This window comes from Aethalodelphis obliquidens, unplaced genomic scaffold (assembly GCF_003676395.1).
Source record: "Aethalodelphis obliquidens isolate GAN/ISIS:26980383/991018 unplaced genomic scaffold, ASM367639v1 scaffold1, whole genome shotgun sequence".
Lineage (NCBI taxonomy): Eukaryota > Metazoa > Chordata > Mammalia > Artiodactyla > Delphinidae > Aethalodelphis > Aethalodelphis obliquidens.
In genome coordinates, this window is record NW_020837945.1 from 64,953,119 (window position 1) to 64,975,370 (window position 22,252).

At 39.6% G+C, this 22,252-nt stretch overlaps 1 protein-coding gene across 1 annotated transcript in view; it reads right to left on the reverse strand.

Moving 5' to 3' along the window:
* The window catches only part of IGSF11 (immunoglobulin superfamily member 11), a 137,632-nt gene that overhangs the window by 54,984 nt on the left and 60,396 nt on the right, over positions 1–22,252 (reverse strand). The window lies entirely within an intron of this gene.

Sequence of the window (22,252 nt, forward strand, 5' to 3'; positions counted from 1 at the left end):
CACACAAGAGCCCAGAGGGTGAACAGAAGGGCATGACTCTTTCCTGCAGCCCTAGGACTCTGTGCCCCGGTGCAGAGGGTGTGTGGGCACCCACTCTGGTTATCCAGCCCTTCCAGAGCTGTCTCAGGTTCAGAGAGGATTTCAGCTGAATTTAGATCAAACTGATTTTCAGAGGAAGCCCAGACAGCCTGGTGGAGGGATGTTTTCTTTGGCATGAGAAGATATGATCATGAACTAGAGACACCAAGCAGGACAGGGAGAACTTTCTGCATAGCTGCCTCTTTTCTGCAAAAATTAAGCTGCTGCCTGAGAGTAACAGCTTGAGCGTGAAACTTATCTGGCTCCACTCTAGTCACAATGGAACAAGCTGTGTACAAGAAACTAGGTGCTTCCACTGACTTCTGAGTTAAAGGGCTTTGAAAATAGTAAAGCACTCTCAGATCTAAGGTACTAAAACTACTTATACAACATGAGTAATACGTTCCTTCCATATGATTTTTAAAGTTCTTCTCTCCTTTTCTCCCTCCCCCAAACACCTTCCAGTTGGAGACCAGAAGCAGTAGTCCTAGACTCTGACGACTCTTCCTTGTACAGTGCACATCATCTTATGTCCTGCACCCAAGAAGGCCACTCCCTCAGTGCCCTGTGAACTAGACAAAGAGTCTCACATCTTTCCAATTTAATCCTTTCAGACAACTCCATGGCTATTCAAAGTTGTCTGGGGTTTTCAGATTTAGCCAGATGAAAAGAGACTACTAGGCGCAAAATGGCTTGTGACTAATTAATTAAAAACCATAGAAGCACCTGTGTATGTGTGTGTATGCACACGTACACACACACACATATACATATACATACATACATACAACCTGAAAATGTGGAGATAAAAATCAGTTACCCAGGTTGGATACAAAAGAAAAAAAGAACAGTATTAATAAAACTGCATGAAGAAAGCAGCTGTTGAGCTGAAGATCAGCAGAAAAATAAGACTGCCACATTATCTACAATTTTCAAAGGGTTCAATATTTTTTCCATGGCACACAAAAAAGGAGAAATTGGAGGTCACAGCTCTGTCTTTCTCAACCCAATTTCCTAATGAAAATATCCTCAAAGGAAACATCTGCTTCCTTTACCCCACTTCTCTCCTTGAAGCCAGACTCCAATGAGGACCACCACCTCACCAGAGAAGTGATCAATAAAGAGGAAAGTGACACTGAGGCCAGAGGTCTACACAATCCCCAAACTGAGTAATCCACTCCTAAATCATGAGGTATCTCTTATAGTATTTATGACCAGTCTTTTGTTTTTATATACAGCAGGTTCTTATTAGTTATCTATTTTATACACATTAGTGTATACATGTCAATCCCAATCTCCCAATTCATCACACCACAACCCCCACCCCTCGCAGGGAGGCCAGGTAGTCAAAGTGATCTTGTGACCCTGGTGTCCATACATTTCCTCTCTACAACTGTGTCTCAATTTCTGCTCTGCAAACCGGTTCATCTGTACCATTTCCTAGGTTCCACATATATGCGTTAATATACGATATTTGTTATTCTCTTTCTGACTTACTTCACTCTATGACAGTCTCTAGATCCATCCACATCACTACAAATGACCCAATTTTGCTCCTTTTCATGGCTGAATAATATTCCATTGTATACATGTACCACATCTTCTTTATCCATTCGTCTGTTGATGGGCATTTAGGTTGCTTCCATGATTTGGCTATTGTACATAGTGCTGCAGTGAACATTGGGGTGCATGTGTCTTTTTGAATTATGGTTTTCTCTGGGTATATGCCCAGTAGTGGGATTGCTGGGTCATATGGTAATTCCATGTTTAGTTCTTTAAGGAATGTCCATACTGTTCTCCATAGTGGCTGTATCAATCTACATTCCTACCAACAGTGCAAGAGGGTTCCCTTTTCTTCACAGCCTCTCCAGCATTTGTTGTTTGTAGATTTTCTGATGATGCCCATTCTAAGTGGTGTGAGGTGATACCTCATTGTAGTTTTGATTTGCATTTCTCTAATAATTAGTGATGCTGAGCAGCTTTTCATGTGCTTCTTGGCCATCTGTATGTCTTCTTTGGAGAAATGTCTATTTAGGTCTTCTGCTCATTTTTGGATTGGGTTGTTTGTTTTTTTAATATTGAGCTGCATGAGCTGTTTATATATTTTGGAGATTAATCCTTTGTCCGATGATTCATTTGCAAATATTTTCTCCCATTCTGAGGGTTGTCTTTTCGTCTTGTTTATAGTTCCCTTTGCTGTGCAAAAGCTTTTAAGTTTCATTAGGTCCCATTTGTTTATTTTTATTTCCATTACTCTAGGAGGTGGATCAAAAAAGATCTTGCTGTGATTTATGTCAAAGAGTGTTCTTCCTATGTTTTCCTCTAAGAGTTTTAGAGTGCCCGGTCTTACATTTAGGTCTCTAAGCCATTTTGAGTTTATTTTTGTGTATAGTATTAGGGAGTGTTCTAATTTCATTCTTTTACATGTAGCTGTCCAGTTTTCCCAGCACCACTTATTGAAGAGACTGTCTTTTCTCCATTGTATATCCTTGCCTCCTTTGTCATAGATTAGTTGACCATAGGTGCATGGCTTTACCTCTGGGCTTTCTATCCTGTTCCATTGAGTTATCTTTCTGTTTTTGTGCTAGTACCATATTGTCTTGATTATTGTAGCTTTGTAGTATAGTCTGAAGTCAGGGAGTCTGATTCCTCCAGCTCCATTTTGTTCCCTCAAGACTGCTTTGGCTATTTGGGGTCTTTTGTATCTCCATACAAATTTTAAGATTTTTTGTTCTAGTTCTGTAAAAATGCCCTTGGTAATCTGATAGGGATTGCATTGAATTTGTAGATTGCTTTGGGTAGTATAGTCATTTTCACAATATTGATTCTTCCAATCCACGAACATGGCATATCTCTCCATCTGTTGGTATCATCTTTAATTTCTTTCATCAGTGTCTTATAGTTTTCTGCATACAGGTCTTTTGGCTCCTCAGGTAGGTTTATTCCTAGGTATTTTATTCTTTTTGTTGCAATGGTAAATGGGAGTGATTCCTGAATTTCTCTTTGAGATTTTTCATCATTAGTGTATAGGAATACTGGAGATTTCTGTGCATTAATTTTGTATCCTGCAACTTTACCAAATTCATTGATAAGCTCTAGTAGTTTTCTGGTGGCATCTTTAGGAATGTATGTATAGTATCATATCATCTGCAAACAGTGACAGCTTTACTTCTTCTTTTCCAATTTGTATTCCTTTTATTTCTTTTTCTTCTCTGATTGCCATGGCTAGGACTTCCAAAACTATGTTGAATAATAGTGGTGAGAGTGGACATCCTTGTCTTGTTCCCGATCTTAGAGGAAATGTTTTCAGTTTTTCACCATTGAGAATGACGTTTGCTGTGGGATTGTCATATATGGCCTTTATTATGTTGAAGTAGGTTCCCTCTATGCCCACTTTCTGGAGAGTTTTTATCATAAATGGGTGTTGAATTTTGTCAAAAGCTTTTGCTGCATCTATTGAGATGATCATATGGTTTTTATTCTTCAGTTTGTTAACATGGTGTATCACATTGATTGATTTGCGTATATTGAAGAATCCTTGCATCCCTGGGATAAATCCCACTTGATCATGGTGTATGATCCTTTTAATGTGTTGCTGGATTCTGTTTGCTAGTATTTTGTTGAGGATTTTTGCATCTATATTCATCAGTGATATTGGTCTGTAATTTTCTTTTTTTGGAGTATCTTTGTCTGGTTTTGGTATCAGGGTGATGGTGGCCTCATAGCATGAGTTTGGGAGCTTTCCTTCCTCTACAATTTTTTGGAAGAGTTTGAGAAGGATAGGTGTTAGCTCTTCTCTAAATGTTTGATAGAATTCACCTGTGAAGCCATCTGGTCCTGGACTTCTGTTTGTTGGAAGATTTTTAGTTCACAGTTTCAAATTCGTTACTTGTGATAGGTCTGCTCATATTTTATATTTCTTCCTGGTTCAGTCTTGGAAGGTTAAGCCTTTCTAAGAATTTGTCCATTTCTTCCAGGTTGTCCATTTTATTGGCATAGAGTTGCTTATAGTAGTCTCTTAGGATGCTTTGTATTTCTGCGGTGTCTGTTGTAACTTCTCCTTTTTCATTTCTACTTTTATTGATTTGAGTCCTCTCCCTCTTTTTCTTGATGAGTCTGGCTAATGGTTTATCAATTTTGTTTATCTTCTCAAAGAACCAGTTTTTAGCTTTATTGATCTTTGCTATTGTTTAATTTGTTTCTATTTCATTTATTTCTGCTCTGATCGTTATGATTTCTTTCCTTCTGCTAACTTTGGGTTTTGTTTGTTCTTCTTTCTCTAGTTCCTTTAGGTGTAACGTTAGATTGTTTATTTCAGATTTTTCTTGTTTCTTGAGGTAGGCTTGTACAGCTATAAACTTCCCTCATAGAACTGCTTTTGCTGCATCCCATAGGTTTTGGATTGTGGTGTTTTCATTGTCATTTGTCTCTAGGTATTTTTTGATTTCCTCTTTGATTTCTTCAGTAATCTCTTGGTTGTTTAGTAACGTATTGTTTAGCTTCCATGTGTTTGTGCTTTTTATGTGTTTTTCCCTGTAACTGATTTCTAATCTCATAGCATTGTGGTCAGAAAAGATGCTTGATATGATTTCAATTTTCTTCAATTTACTGAGGCTTGATTTGTTACCCAAGATGTGATCTATCCTGGAAAATGTTCTGTGTGCACTTGAGAAGAAAGTGTAATCTGCTGTTTTTGGATGGAATGTCCTATAAATATCAATTAAATCTATCTGGTCTATTTTGTCATTTAAAGCTTGTGCTTCCTTATTAATTTTCTGTCCGGATGATCTGTCCATTGGTGTAAGTGAGGTGTTAAGAATCCTCCACTATTATTGTGTTAGTGTCGATTTCCTCTTTTATAGCTTTTAGCAGTTGCCTTATGTATTGAGGTGCTCGTATGTTGGGTGCATATATATTTATAATTGTTATATCTTCTTCTTGGATTGATCCCTTGATCATTATGTAGTGTCCTTCCTTGTCTCTTGTAACATTCTTTAAAGTCTATTTTATCTGATATGAGTATTGCTACTCCAGCTTTCTTTTGATTTCCATTTGCATGGAATATCTTTTTCCATCCCCTCACTTTCAGTCTGTATGTGTCCCTATGTCTGAAGTGGGTCTCTTGTAGACAGCATATATATGGGTCTTGTTTTTGTATCCATTCAGCGAGCCTGTGTCTTTTGGTTGGAGCATTTAATCCATTCATGTTTAAGGTAATTATCGATATGTACGTTCCTATGACCATTTTCTTAATTGTTTTGGTTTGTTTTGTAGGTCCTTTTCTTCTCTTGTGTTTCCCACTTAGAGAAGTTCCTTTAGCATTTGTTGTAGAGCTGGTTTGGTGGTGCTGAATTCTCTTAGCTTTTGCTTGTCTGTAAAGCTTTTGATTTCTCCATCGAATCTGAATGAGATCCTTGCCGGGTAGAGTAATCTTGGTTGTAGGTTCTTTCCTTTCATCACTTTAAGTCTATCATGCCACTCTCTGGCTTGTAGAGTTTCTGCTGTGAAATCAGCTGTTAACCTTATGGGAGTTCCCTTGTATGTTATTTGTAGTTTTTCCCTTGCTGCTTTCAATAATTTTTCTTTGTCTTTAATTTTTGCCAATTTGATTACTATGTGTCTCAGCATGTTTCTCTTTGTGTTTATCCTATATGGGACTCTCTGCGCCTCCTGGATTTGGGTGGCTATTTCCTTTCCCATGTTAGGAAAGTTTTCGACTATAATCTCTTCAAATATTTTCTCGGGTACTTTCTCTCTCTCTTCTCCTTCTGGAACCCCTATAATGCGAATGTTGTTGTGTTTAATGTTGTCCCAGAGGTCTCTTAGGCTGCCTTCATTTCTTTTCATTCTTTTTTCTTTGTTCTGTTCTGCAACAGTGAATTCCACCATTCTGTCTTCCAGGTCACTTATCCGTTCTTCTGCCTCAGTTATTCTGCTATTGATTCCTTCTACTGTATTTTTCATTTCAGTTATTGTATTGTTCATCTCTGTTTGTTTGTTCTTTAATTCTTCTAGGTCTTTGTTAAACATTTCTTGCATCTTCTTGATCTTTGCCTCCATTCTTTTTCCAAGGTCCTGGATCATCTTCACTATCATTATCCTGAATTCTTTTTCTGGAAGATTGCCCATCTCCAATGCATTTAGTTGTTTTTCTGGGGTTTTATCTTGTTCCTTCATCTGGCATGTAGCCCTCTGCCTTTTCATCTTGTCTATCTTTCTGTGAATGTGGTTTGTGTTCCACAGGCTGCCGGATTTTAGTTCTTCTTCCTTCTGCTGTCTGCTACAGTGAGTTTTCTATTCCGAAAAGTATCAATTACCCAAGCTGTACTCAGAAATAAAGTCAGTGACCAGATGGCATTTGCCATTGTTGCCCTCCTGTTCTTCTTTCATTAGGAGTCTCTTTGAAAGTATTTATTTTGGATGGTTTCATGTGCCACCCTTAAGATTCCCTACAGAGCTCACAGATTCTTTAACTTTTCATGTAAAAATCAAGGTTTAGGGTAAATCCTAGACGTTAGGTGTCATTTTTTTCATATATAAATTTATTTATTTATTTATTTATTTATGACTGTGTTGGGTCTTCGTTGCTGCATGCGGGCTTTCTCCAGCTATGGCAAGCAGGGGCTACTCTTTATTGTGGTGCGCGGGCTTCTCATTGTGGGGGCTTCTCATTGCGGTGGCTTCTGTTGCTGCGGAGCACCAGCTCTAGGCATGCGGGCTTCAGTAATTGCAGCACACCGGCTCAGTAGTTGTGGCTCACGGGCTTTAGAGCACATGCTCAGTAGTTGTGAAGCATGGGCTTAGGTGCTCCATGGCATGTGGGATCTTTCCGGCCCAGGGATCGAACCCATGTCTCCTGCATTGGCAGGAGGATTCTCAACCACTGCGCCACCAGGGAAGCCCCCCTTAGGTGTCATTTTAATGTTTGTTTGTTTGTTTTAATTTGAAGCTTTTCTGAATGTTAAAAGGGTAGAAAGTGACCTTAAATATCATCTAATCCAATCCTTTTATTTCATAAATGAAAAACTTCTCCCACAACAGGGAAGTCACAGGTCTGAAATCACTGTTAGTTAGTGGTAGTCCTCAATTCCCAGCTCAGTGTCTTTCCCACTGTATCAGATTTGTTGCACAAAAGACAGAAACTCAAATACTAAGGAATAAATCTCAAGTATTTCTGAATAAGAAGCCTGAAATTTATGTTTATCTTTTCCACTGTTATTTATTCCATTACTTATTTGGCTGTTTATCAAATGATAGATGATAGAGAGAAAGGAAATGACTGTGAACTCAGTCCATTCTAATAATTTCTGGAAAACTTAGTTATTTTAAAGTTTTTGGATGAAAAGAGATTAAAACTATAGAGGAGAAATTGCAATTGGTGATTTCAATCATTTCAATTATCTATGTTTCATGTCTCCCCACCTTCTAATATATTAGGCCACAATCCCCATGAAAACATCAATAAATATTCTCTAAATTAGAAAATCAATCATTGGTATTAATGTTTCTGCATGAACTCAAACTAAATACAAGATGTTTGAAAACTTACTCTGTCATAGGGGAAATACAAAAGCTATCTGGCTACAATTAATGCCAGAATATCCTATTTATGATAATCTAATTACATTGTATAAAAAATTCAAATGTATTTTTAAAAGTTACTGAAATATTTTGAGAGTTGAATTCGATAAAAAGTGTAAAGCATAAAATATACGTATCATGTACCATAGTTATATACAACTGAATCTGGTAATATTAAAGACAAGTTCTGCAGAAAACCTACAAGTAACTCAACAGCTATTTAAGAAGAGTGTGATCGATCGAAGTAAAAACATCTTGTCTAGATTATGTAAACGAAGTTAAGTATAATGTACAATTAAAACATAGCATACCATTGGATAAAGCTGATGATATTACTTGAAATGGTTAGGATAAAGTTCCTACCAAGTATTAGTAAAAAAATATATTATAACTTCTACTACCAGCCATAAAAGACTAAAGAGTATCATACTCTCCCTCTTCATTGTGTACAAAGAGCTATAAAATTGAGCAGAACACATGAAGCAATTGCTTTCAGAACTTGGAAAAGAGGCATACAGGACTGTAACGACGTGAGTCCCATGACGGTCCCAGCCTTCTGCCTTGAGGCACATTCTAGACTTAGTGAAGACAAGTGGAGTCAAAGCAGAGCGCAGCATACTCATCAAGCTGAAAAGGTAGACAAGTTTGGGGCTACCGAGGTGGGTGGAATTTGTGGAGTAGGTCACGAGAGAGTAGGAGCTGTAAAAAGAACGAGCTCCAGATGTCCACACAGAGTTCCCCTTAAGTCTTTGGCTGAAGGTGAAGCTGTGCATGCAAAGGGCATGATTCGATGAAGCTCAATAGAGAAGAGCTACTGGGGAGCTGAACACAGATGCTGCAGGTTGAGATAGTCCAGAAGGTTATGGCTCAGGCCTATGAGAGCCTCTGTTTCCAGATCTCAGTATCTAATGGCAAAGAGCGTGGGACCAGTTGATTGCATCAAAAGTCAATGCTGTGTGGTGATTATGGGTGGTCCAGAGATTCTAGGAGGTATGAGAAGAGGTTGTTAAAGCCTCTGTAGTAAAAGAGTCTTGGGGTCGGAGGAGGGGCACCAACAGGAGTGCCACCGTATTGCAATATGGACAGATTCTATAGCCTTTTGTTGTAGGGAGTCCCATTTAAGATGGGCTGGTTTGCAAGTAACAGCACAAATTCACTTAAGTAAAATTCTCTAATGAAAAATATGTTGTCTTCAAAACCCAGAAAGACGTTGAGCCTATTTTAACATTTGTGGGTGCTGAAAGGGCCATGAGCTGTTTCTTGACAGTGTCAGAGATGGAGTGGCTCTTGGCTTATCAAATAATTTTCAGGAATTTAACAAAGGTAGCAGGGCCCTGTACTATGTGTGGGGCAATCAATGGCTCATGTCCTTTGTGAGTATTAGAATGTCCTGAATGAGTATGTCAAGTGGATCTCCTTGGAGGAGAATGTCACCAGGGTGATGTCATACTTGTGCTTCTGGAGAAAGCTGGATGTGGTGAAGATCTTGCCTGCAAAGACTGTACACAATAATAGGACTATTGATGGACCCCATGGACAGCTCGGCAGAGGTGTACTCTTCAAAGATGAAGGCAGACTGCAGTTGAGAGGTTGCTGAAATAGGCTTTGAACAGAACGTATTAGCCAAATCTATGACTGCCAAGTACTACCAGCGGCTGATTAGGTGGAGTCAGTAATTTCCATAATATTAGGAATGGAGGCCTTAATGGGTAGGATCATGGCTTGAAAGTTATGGTAATCCACTGTGAGGTACTATTCGTTCTTTCTGAGTTTAAAAACAGGTCAGATTGTGCTGTTAAACTGAGAAAGAGTAGGAATCATCACCCATTGTGTTAAAAGGTCTCATATATGGGTTTTAATTCTTGAAGGCTCTTTATTTTCATTTACATTGGGCAATGTTAGCTATTTTAATCATGGAGTGGGGAGGGATTCAAGGAAGTCCCATATTTCCAAGCCAACTCTAAGTGTCAAAGATGTAACTTAATTTATTATTCATTGGGTCAGTACATCCATGCTGACCTTGGATATTTTAGGGCAATAAATGCTATGACCATGGGGAATTTAGGCAAGGCACTAACTCCAATGGGTAAGGTGAGACAGGCCTATTTGTTCTCTATTACATATTTGGTAACTCCTCTAGGGGTATTAGGGGTACCTTATTAAAATTTGGTAGGATCTCCATGTACAGGATTACCTTGTTTAAATATATTAAGATCCTCAGGTGTAACTATAATTTGAGTCCCAGCATCAATTAAGACATGAAATGAAAGTGCATTTCAGCAGATGTTAAAATTAACTCAGAACCTATGTTGCAGAGGTGCAAAAGTCAATTGGTGCCTTTTTATCTTTTCGTTACATTCTTTTAGTAAATTCTGGGCTTCCAATTGGGTCAAATTTAGGATCTCTGACTCAGTTCTTTGTTTCTTTCCCATGTATCCAGGTATCCGCTTGTTGGTTTTTTTTCAGTGATTTCTCACATACTTCAGGGAGATCCTCTCTACCCTGCTCATAGTTTAGTTAAGTTTCTTCCTCCAGAGGGCCTTAAATAAGTATAATCAAGGTTAGGGGCCTTCCCCATGGTAATGATGAGTCAGGTTTGAATTAACCCCTTGGCTTTGCCATGGAGTGCCATGGGCATTTTTCTCTATAACCTTGAAATATTTGGGATGCAGCTAAACGAGTGCTTAAATTATAGCTCTAAATGCTCGTATTAGAAAATAACAAAATAAAGCAAAGACAATTTATAATAGTTATTTTTATAATCAGGGACAAAACTAAAGAAGAATAAATGTTCTTTAAATTGATGGATTAGCAAGAAAAAGTATTTAGTGACCAAAAGTAAATAAATCCAACATTTACAAATAAGATAAAATTAGCTGTAACTTCATATTTTAATGTGAAATTTTTGAAATATAACAAACATAAAGAAAAATGCACACGTCTCAAATATATGCCTCTGCATACTTCACCTCTTAGAGAAGGGATACATTCACTTTAATGTGACTGTAATATCTGAAATTAATTCACCAATAAAAATTGGTATATGGGGCTTCCCTGGTGGCACAGTGGTTGAGAGTCCGCCTGCCGATGCAGGGGACACGGGTTCGTGCCCCGGTCCGGGAGGATCCTACATGCTGTGGAGCGGCTGGGCCCGTGAGCCATGGCCGCTGAGCCTGCGCGTCTGGAGCCTGTGCTCCGCAACGGGAGAGGCCACGACAGTGAGAGGCCCACGTACCGCAAAAAAAAAAAAAAAAAAAAAAAAAAATTGGTATATGTGTTATAATCCTCAAGCCCAAGGCTTGGAATAAATTAGATTAGACTGGGAGGTGAGGGGACAGTTACCAATGCAAAAGCTTAATAAAGAGAGAAAATACGAAGAATTGCCCTATATTTATTGAGTCAGGAATGGAAGTACAGATTTGTTCAGGAAAATCTGGTAATTCCCCCTGACACACACATTTGATGCTACCAGCTCTTCCTAAAGAAACCATAGCCATACACACACTCCCTCTATATGCTTTCTTTGTTCAAGGAGTAACACATGGGCTCTATCATGAATGGCAATTGAGATACAATTCCATCCACTAACCTGAACAGCCCTAAGGAATGTTATCTGCTACGTCACACCACCACCAGTTTAAGCCTCCTCCAGTAGTTCTAATAGTGAAAATTCTTCAAATCACCATTAAATGATTAAAAGTGTGCTATTTCCCACTATACATGATAAAGCATTATTCTGGCAATAGTAAATATTGATGGCCAACCTGAGATACAAGATTATTATGATGGTAAAAAATTTCTAAGGCCATATGCATTTTATATATTCTATACAGAATATTTAAGTTTCTCACTGATGTATTTTTCTGAGTGGGAGGAAATACACACAAATGCAAACACATATATACCTCAGTTCAATTTTCCCATTCATCCCTGGAAAGGCACTAATAATGTATCTTTTGAAGTTCTGTGTGGAAAACCACCCTTTCTATTCCCCTACCCTATAGAATTTTCTCCTCAAATGAGATTCACCTAGTGCCAGAAGCCTACAGTCAACAAAGAGCTTTCTTAAAAATACTTCAAAAACAAACTTATAAACTGCTGCTAGGGAGTGGATTAACAGCTATAATGTAAAACCAAGCAGAAAACAATTCCTCCCAATCCCATACTACTGTAAACTACTGGTCTACTACCTTTGGCCTGGCCATTTCTCATGGAGGTACATGTAAGTTGGTAGACAGTAATGTGTGAATATTTTTATAAACCATTAGATCAGCTCTATCCAACAGAATTTTCTGTAATGATGAAAATGTTCTATATATACATTCTCCAATATATTACTAGCCACAGGTGACTACTGCACACTTGAATTGTAGCTAGTGTGACTGAGGAACCAAATTTTTATTTTAATTAATTTAGATATCCATGTGTGGCTAATGGGTAGCACAGTTTTAGATTCTTAGTCTTTTTATAGAGCTAAACTATTCATCATGCATGTTTCCTCCACACCAGGGATTGCAAACAGGTGATCCATGGACCAAACTTGGCTGACAGATGGGTCTGGTTTGGTGATCACAGCATTTTTTGCTCTTAATCTAAATTAAATACTTTTACACATGGTAATCCCCGGTTGGCCAATATATCTAACATTTCTTGATTCCCCTAAACACACATGCACGTGCGCGCACGCGCGCGCGCACACACACACACACACACACACACACAAGCATTTGACTTTGGTACTCCAACAAAATGGAGTGGTATTATTTTTCAGATTCCTTTTCATAAAACATCACACATTTACATATTAGTAAGCTTCAGGTGATGTCTCTTTGGTACGCGGGCCTCTCACTGTTGTGGCCTCTCCCCTTGCAGAGCACAGGCTCCAGACGCGCAGGCTCAGCGGCCATGGCTCACGGGCCCAGCCGCTCCGCGGCATGTGGGATCTTCCTGGACCGGGGCACGAACCCGTGTCCCCTGCATCGGCAGGCGGACTCTCAACCACTGCACCACCAGGGAAGCCCTGATGTTTCTTTTTAAAATAATAATAGTTCTAATAGTATCTAGCCCTTTAATGCGCACTTACTACGTGTTAAGAACCATCCTAAGTTCTTCACATGTATTAGTTCAAGCTTTACAACCTTTATATAAGTACTATTACTATACAGATAAGAAAAGTGAGACTGAGAGGGAGTAAGTAATTTGCCAACTTACTGCAAATAAATGACAGAGCCCAGTCCCAAATACAGGAAGCCTGTCTCCAGAGTGCATGCATGCTCTTAACCACCATGCTCTCCATGCCTCACAGGCGAGCTTATTTCCTCCAATCATCACTTTTTTCACAAGCAACTCATTTCAAACATAATTTTTCAATGCAATTACTATCACCCCTGTTTTACAGAGTAAAAGTAATTTCTACTTTGAAACAGCAGCCAACTGCTAGGAGAGGCTTCAGAGGAAAGTGCCTTCTCTATAGGCCAGAGTAAAGGAACAGCTCATTTTGTTACAAACTTTATCAGGGCTCATGAAACCAACATTCCTTTCTTTACCTCCAAGAAAGGACAACACCCTCCAAATTTCCTTACCTTTCCTGCTTTCTCTGGGCTACTGAGCGTGTTACAAAGTTCTGATTTATTAGGAGACATTAACATTAACGTCATTAATGAATGAGGTTTACAGCAGCTGCACAGCTCTTTTCCTAAAATCAAAGGTACTACAATCCAAAACTGGACATTCAAAGGAAAAAGGAAATCATAAACTTAACTCTGCTTATTCTACAATCACTTGCAAACCACCTCTTTTCTTGTATTTCTCAGAATCAAATATTTCCGCAAAGTTCTCTGTAATATTTCATAGGATATGGTACTTTTAAAATATTCAAAGTTGCAAAAAGGAAGGGTTAAAGTTCACAACTAACCTTGTCAATGATGAAGACTACTGTTTTTCTTTCATAAAGGAAGAAGAGAAATAAATAAAGTTGACAAATGTGGCAGTGAACCAAAATCCAGAAGCCATCAAAATTACCATCACTGTGACCACCACTCATGCTTTAGAGGGAAAAGCAAGGAGGAATGTAGGCATATTTTGTGACTAAACTTGGTAATTTAATTTTTCCCTTCCCTTACTTTATCACAATGTACCCAGAGATGACGTATATGAGCATCTAGGGATCTTGTAGGAAGCACTGCATTAGTCTCCAACTAATGAAAACAGTGAAAACAATAAAAATGGTGTCATAAGCAACAATATAAAGAACACTATTACAAAGGGATACATGAATATTCACTACAGGAACCTCAAGAAATGTAAACATTTTGATAGCCATGATTGCTTCTGCCACTGGAATGATTCAAAAATGAAGAACACTAGGGCTTCCCTGGTGACGCAGTGGTTGAGAGTCCGCCTGCCGATGCAGGGGACACGGGTTCGTGCCCAGGTCCGGGAAGATCCCACATGCCGCGGAGCGGCTGGGCCCGTGAGCCATGGCCGCTGAGCCTGCACATCCGGAGTCTGTGCTCTGCGACGGGAGAGGCCACAACAGTGAGAGGCCCACGTACAGCAAAAAAAAAAAAAAAAAAAAAAAAAGAACAACACTAGACGTAAGTGCAGTGCGTAAAAAGCTGAGTTAATGACAAGGTCAGCTGGTGACCTGAAGGATTAATAAACATACTTTAAAACAGATGTTCATCAACACTTTATCACAAAAGGCATTATTATAACAATAAAATGAAATAGAGGTGTAGACGAACAGAGAACAGATATTTATTAAGGGCAAGTTTTGTCCTTAGCATGAGTTAAGCATTGTGAGGAACACAAAAGCAGCAAGTGAGATTCTCTACATTAACAGAAGTCATCATCCCATTTCATGTATTCCAAGTGCTAACTCCCCTCTTTCCTCCCAGCAGTAACTTACTTCTGCTGAATGTTATGGACTACAGAGGCACCTGCAAAATGTGTGTGTGTGTGAGAGAAGACCACTTTACTAATAAATAAAGTTGGATACACCAGATTTCACTGGACGTTAAAGACTGCATTTTGGAGGTGATGTCTGGATTAGGCAAGAAGTGCAAATAGGCTACCTGCCCTGCTATATGTATGGAAGATTTTTCTTTAAAGTGGGAGTCAATTTCAATGTTTCCTATCATGAACTGTAAGCCACAGGGCTCTGCTTTAGAGAAGATCCAAGCCACTAGGTAAGATGTCTGGCTCAGATTACATATGCTACTGGATGTCAGAAAAGGAAAAGACTAACGGGAGTAACTCAAAAAGGAAAGACTGTGGATAGTCTGAGTCTTGTGTGAGATCTGTAAATACAGGGAGAAGAATAATTAAACATCAAGGAGACAGGACCATACTCCAGACAAAGGAAACAGCAATGAACTCCTCAGAGAAACACGTCGTGTGTAACTCTTGATGGAATGATAGGTGAGGAATAATATTCCAAGATAATGGGACCCCACCAAGGAACGGACTACCGAAGCCATTCTTAGCTGGCTGTCCTTGAATTCACAGAAGGAGAGCAGTTAGTATCAGGAGTGAGAGGTCCAAACACTACAAAGAGGGAGGAGCTTCAAGATGGCGGAAGGTAAGATGTGGAGATCACCTTCCTCCCCACAAATACATCAGAAATACATCTACATGTGGAACAACTCCTACAGAACACCTACTGAATGCTGGCAGAAGACCTCAGACCTCCCAAAAGGCAAGAAACTCCCCACGTACCTGGGTAGGGCAAAAGAAAAACAAAAAACAGAGACAAAAGAATAGGGATGGGACCTGCACCAGTGGGAGGGAGCTGTGAAAGAGGAAAGGTTTCCACACAATAGAACCCCCTTCGCGGGCGGAGATTGCGGGAGGCGGACGGGGGGAGCTTCAGAGCTGCAGAGGAGAGCGCAGTCACCGGAGTGCGGAGGGCAAAGCGGGGAGATTCCCGCACAGAGGATCGGTGCCGACTGGCACTCACCAGCCCAAGAGGCTTGTCTGCTCACCCGCCGGGACAGGTGGGATCTGGGAGCTGAGGCTCGGGCTTCGGTCGGAGAGCCGGGAGAGGACTGTGGTTGGCTGCGTGAACACAGCCTGAAGGGGGCTAGTGAGCCACAGCTAGCCGGGAGTGAGTCCGGGAAAAAGTCTGGCCCTGCCGAAGAGGCAAGAGACTTTTTCTTGCCTCTTAGTCTCCTGGTGTGCGAGGAGAAGGGATTAAGAGCACTGCTTAAAGGAGCTCCAGAGACGGGCGCGAGCCGCGGCTATCAGCGCAGACCCCAAAGGCGGGCATGGGACGCCAAGGCTACTGCTACTGCCGCCAAGAAGCCTGTGTGCGAGCACAGGTCACTCTCCACACCTCCCTTCCGGGGAGCCTGTGCAGCCCGCCACTGCCAGGGTCCCATGATCCAGGGACAACTTCCCCGGGAGAACGCTTGGCGCGCCTCAGGCTGGTGCAACGTCACGGCGGCCTCTGCCACCGCAGGCTCTACCCACACTCCGTGCCCCTCCCTCCCCCCGGCCTGAGTGAGCCAGAGCCCCTGAATCAGCTGCTCCTTTAACCCCATCCTGTCTGAGCGAAGAACAGACGCCCTCAGGCGACCTACACACAGAGGCAGGTCCAAATCCGAAGCTGAACCCCAGGAGCTGTGCGAACAAAGAAGAGAAAGGAAAATTTCTCCCAGCAGCCTCAGGAAGAGCGGATTAAATCTCCACAATCAACTTCATGTACCTTGCATCTGTGGAATGCCTGAATAGACAGGGAATCATCCCAAATTGAGGAGATGGACTTTGGGAGCAAGAATATTTATATATATTTTTCCCTTTTTCCCTTTTTGTGAGTGTGGATGCATATGCTTCTGTGTGTGATTTTGTCTGTATAGATTTGCTTTTACCAGTTGTCCTAGGGTTCTGTCTTTCCTTTTCGTTTGTTTGTTTTTTAGTATACTTTTCAGCACTTGTTACCACTAGTGGATTTGTTTTTTGGTTTGGTTGTTCTCTTCTTTCTTTCTTTTTTTAAAATTACTATAAAAAGATTTTTTTAATAATTATTTTTTGTTTTTTATTTTAATAACTTTTTTTTTTTATCTTTTTCTTTCGTTTTTTCTCCCTTTTATTCTGAGCCGTGTGCATGACACGATCTTGGTGTTCTAGCCATGTGTCAGGGCTGTGCCTCTGAGGTGGGAGAGCCGAGTTCAGGACATTGGTCCACAAGAGACCTCCCAGCTCCATGTAACATCAAACGGCGAAAATCACCCAGAGATCTCCATCTCAAAGCCAAGATCCAGCTCCACTCAACGACCAGCAAGCTACAGTGCTGGACACCCTATGCCAAACAACTAGCAAGACAGGAACACAGCCCCACCCATTAGCAGAGAGGCTGCCTAAAATCATAAGTCCACAGACACCGCAAAACACACCACCAGACGTGGACCTGCCCACCAGAAAGACGAGATCCAGCCTCATCCACCAGAACACAGTCACCAGTCCCCTCCACCAGGAAGCCTACACAATCCACTGAACCAATCTTAGCCACTGGGGGCAGACACCAAAAACAATGGGAACTACCCACCTGCACCCTGCGAAAAGGAGACCCCAAACACAATAGGTTAAGCAAAATGAGAAGACAAAGAAACACACAGAAAATGAAGGAGCAAAGTAAAAACCCACCAGACCTAACAAATGAAGAGGAAATAGGCAGTCACCTGAAAAAGAATTCAGAATAATGATAGTAAAGATGATCCAAAATCTTGGAAATAGAATGGAGAAAATACAAGAAACGTTTAACAAGGACCTAGAACTAAAGAGCAAACAAACAGTCATGAAGAACACAATAAATGAAATTAAAAATTCTCTAGAAGGGATCAATAGCAGAATATCTGCGGCAGAAGAACAGATAAGTGACCCTGAAAATAAAATAGTGGAAATAACTACTGCAGAACAGAATAAAGAAAAAAGAATGAAAAGAATTGAGGACACTCTCAGAGACTTCTGGGACAATATTAAACACACCAACATTCGAATTATAGGGGTCCCAGAAGAAGAAGAGAAAAAGAAAGGGACTGAGAAAATATGTGAAGAGATTATAGTTGAAAACTTCCTTAATATGGGAAAGGAAGTAGGTAATCAAGTCCAGGAAGCACAGAGTCCCATACAGGATAAAACCAAGGAGAAACACGCCAAGACACATATTAATCAAACTATCAAAAATTAAATACAAAGAAAAAGTATTAAAAGCAGCAAGGGAAAAACAACAAATAACAAGGGAATCCCCATAAGGTTAACAGCTGATCTTTCAGCAGCAACTCTCCAAGCCACAATGGAGTGGCAGGACATATTTAAAGTGATGAAAGGGAAAAACCTGCAACCAAGATTACTCTATCCAGCAAGGATCGCATTCAGATTTGACAGAGAAATTAAAACCTTTACAGACAAGCAAAAGCTAAGAGAATTCAGCACAACCAAACCAGCTTTACAACAAAGGCTAAAGGAACTTTTCTAGGCAGAAAAGACAAGAGAAAGAAAAGACCTACAATAACAAACCCAAAACAATTAAGAAAATCGTAATAGGAACATACTTATCAATAATTACCTTAAATGTAAATGGATTAAATATTCCAACCAAAAGACATAGACTGGCTGCATGGATACAAAAAACAAGACCCGTATATATGCCATCTACAAGAGACACACAACAGTCCTAAGAAACATGCAGACTGAAAGCGAGGGGATGGAAAAAGATATTCCATGCAAATGGAAATCAAAAGAAAGCTGGAATAGCAATTCTCATATCAGACAAATTAGACTTTAAAACAAAGACTATTACAAGAGACAAAGAAGGACACTATATAATGATCAAGGAATCAATCCAAGAAAAAGATATAACAATTGTAAATATTTATGCACCCAACATAGGAGCACCTCAATACATAAGGCAAATACTAACAGCCATAAAAGGGGAAATCGACAGTAACACAATAATAGTAGGGGACGTTAACACCCCACTTTCACCAATGGACAGATCATCCAAAATGAAAATAAATGAGGAAACACAAGCTTTAAATGATACATTAAACAAGATGGACTTAGTTGATATTTATAGGACATCCCGTCCAAAAACAACAGAATACACTTTCTTCTCAAGTGCTCATGGAACATTCTCCAGGATAGATCATATCTTGGGTCACAAATCAACCCTCAGTAAATTTAAGAAAACTGAAATCGTATCAAGTATCTTTTCTGACCACAACACTATGAGAATAGATATCAATTACAGGAAAAACTCTGTAAAAAATACAAACACATGGAGGCTAAACAATACACTACTTAATAACCACGAGATCACTGAAGAACTCAAAGAGGAAATCAAAAAATACCTAGAAACAAATGACAAGGAAAACACGATGACCCAAAACCTATGGGATGCAGCAAAAGCAGTTCTAAGAGGGAACTTTATAGCAGTACAATCCTACCTTATGAAACAAGAAACATCTCAAATAAACAACCTAACCTTACACCTAAAGCAATGAGAGAAAGAAGAACAAAAAGCCCCCAATGTTAGCAGAAGAAAAGAAATCATGAAGATCAGATCAGAAATAAATGAAAAAGAAATGAAGGAAACGATAGCAATGATCAATAAAATTAAAAGCTGGTCCTTTGAGAAGATAAACAAAATTGATAAACCTTTAGCCAGACTCATCAAGATAAAAAGGGAGAAGACTCAAATCAACAGAATTAGAAATGAAAAAGGGGAAATAACAACTGACACTGCAGAAATACAAAGGATCATAAGAGATTACTACAAGCAACTATATGCCAATAAAATGGACAACCTGGAGGAAATGGACAAATTCTTAGAAATGCACAACCATCTAGACTGAACCTGGAAGAAATAGAAAATATGAACAGACCAATCACAAGCACTGAAATTGAAACTGTGATTAAAAATCTTCCAACAGACAAAAGCCCAGGACCAGATGGCTTCACAGGCGAATTCTATCAAACATTTAGAGAAGAGCTAACACCTATCCTTCAAACTCTTCCAAAATATAGCAGAGGGAGGAACACTCCCAAACTCATTCTACGAGGCCACCATCACCCTGATACCAAAACCAGACAAAGATGTCACAAAGGAAGAAAACTACAGGCAAATATCACTGATGAACATAGATGCAAAAATCCTCAACAAAATACTAGCAAACAGAATCCAACAGCACATTAAAAGGATCATACACCATGATCAACTGGGGTTTATCCCAGGAATGCAAGGATTCTTCAATATATGCAAATCAATCAATGTGATACACCATATTAACAAATTGAAGGAGAAATACCATATGATCAGCTCAATAGATGCAGAGAAAGCTTTTGACAAAATTCAACACCCATTTATGATAAAAAACCCTCCAGAAAGTAGGCATAGAGGGAACTTACCTCAACATAATAAAGGCCATATATGACAAACCCACAACCAACATCGTCCCCAATGGTGAAAAACTGAAAGCATTTCCACTAAGATCAGGAACAAGACAAGGTTGTCCACTCTCACCACTATTATTCAACATAGTTTTGGAAGTTTTAGCCACAGCAATCAGAGAAGAAAAAGAAATAAAAGGAATCCAAATCGGAAAAGAAGAAGTAAAAGTGTCACTGTTTGCAGATGACATGATACTATACATAGAGAATCCTAAAGATGCCACCAGAAAACTACTAGAGCTAATCAATGAATTTGGTAAAGTTGCAGGATACAAAATGAATGCACAGAAAACTTGCATTCATTCCTATAACCTAATGATGAAATTTCTGAAAGTGAAATTAAGAAAACACTCCCATTTAGGACTGCAACAAAAAGAATAAAATACCTAGGAATGAACCTACCTAAGGAGACAAAAGACCTGTATGCAGAAAACTATAAGACATTGATGAAAGAAATTAAAGATGATACAAACAGATGGAGAGATGGACCATGTTGTTAGAATGGAAGAATCAAAATTGTGAAAACGACTCTACTACCCAAAGCCATCTACAGATTCAATGCAATCCCTATCAAACTACCAATGGCATTTTTCACAGAACTAGAACAAAAAATTTCACAATTTGTATGGAAACACAAAAGACCACGAATAGCCAAAGCAATCTTGAGAAAGAAAAGCGGAACTGGAGGAAGCAGGCTCCCAGACTTGACTTCAGACTATACGACAAAGCTACAGTAATCAAGACAGTATGGTACTGGCACAAAAAGAGAAAGATAGATCAATGGAACAGGATAGAAAGCCCAGAGATAAACCCACGCACATATTGTCACCTTATCTTTGATAAAGGAGGCAAGAATATACAATGGAGAAAAGAAAGCCTCTTCAATAAGTGGTGCTGGGAAAACTGGACAGCTACACGTAAAAGAATGAAATTAGAACACTCCCTAACACCATACACAAAAATAAACTCAAAATGCATTAAAGACCTCAATGGAAGGCCAGACACTATCAAACTCTTAGAGGAAAACATAGGCAGAATACTTTATGACATAAATCACAGCAAGATCCTTTTTGACCCACCTCCTAGAGAAATGGAAATAAAAACAAAAATAAACAAATGGGACCTAATGAAACTTCAAAGCTTTTGCACAGCAAAGGAAACCATAAACAAGACCAAAAGACAACCCTCAGAATGGGAGAAAATATTTGCAAATGAAGCAACTGACAAAGGATTACTCTCCAAAATTTCAAGCAGCTCATGCCACTCAATATCAAAAAAATAAACAACCCAATCCAAAAATGGGTAGAAGACCTAAATAGACATTTCTCCAAACAGGATATACAGATTGCCAACAAACATATGAAAGAATGCTCAACATCATTAATCATTAGAGAAATGCAAATCAAAACTACAATCAGATATCATCTCACACCGGTCAGAATAGCCATCATCAAAAAATCTAGAAACAATAAATGCTGGAGAGGATGTGGAGAAAATGAACCTTCTTGCACTGTTGGTGGGAATGTAAATTGATACAGCCACTATGGAAAACAGTATGGACATTCCTTAAAAAACGAAAAATAGAACTACCATACAACCCAGCAATCCCACTCCTGGGCATATACCCTGAGAAAACCATAATTCAAAAAGAGTCATGGGCTTCCCTGGTGGCGCAGTGGTTGAGAGTCCGCCTGCCGATGCAGGGGACACGGGTTCGTGCCCCAGTCCAGGATGATCCCACAATCCGCGGAGCAGCTGGGCCCGTGAGCCACGGCCGCTGAGTCTGCGCGTCCGGAGCCTGTGCTCCGCAACAGGAGAGGCCACAACAGTGAGAAGCCCGCGTATCACAAAACAAAACAAAACAAAAGAAAGAGTCATGTACCACAATGTTCATTGCAGCTCTATTTGCAATAGCCAGGACATGGAAGCAACCTAAGTGTCCATCAACAGGTGAATGGATAAAGAAGATGTGGCACATATATACAATGGAATATTACTCAGCCATAAAAAGGAATGAAATTGAGTTATTTGTAGTGAGGTGGATGGACCTAGAGTCTGTCATACAGAGTGAAGTAAGTCAGAAAGAGAAAAACAAATACCATATGCTAACACATATATATGGAATCTAAAAAAAAAAAAAAAA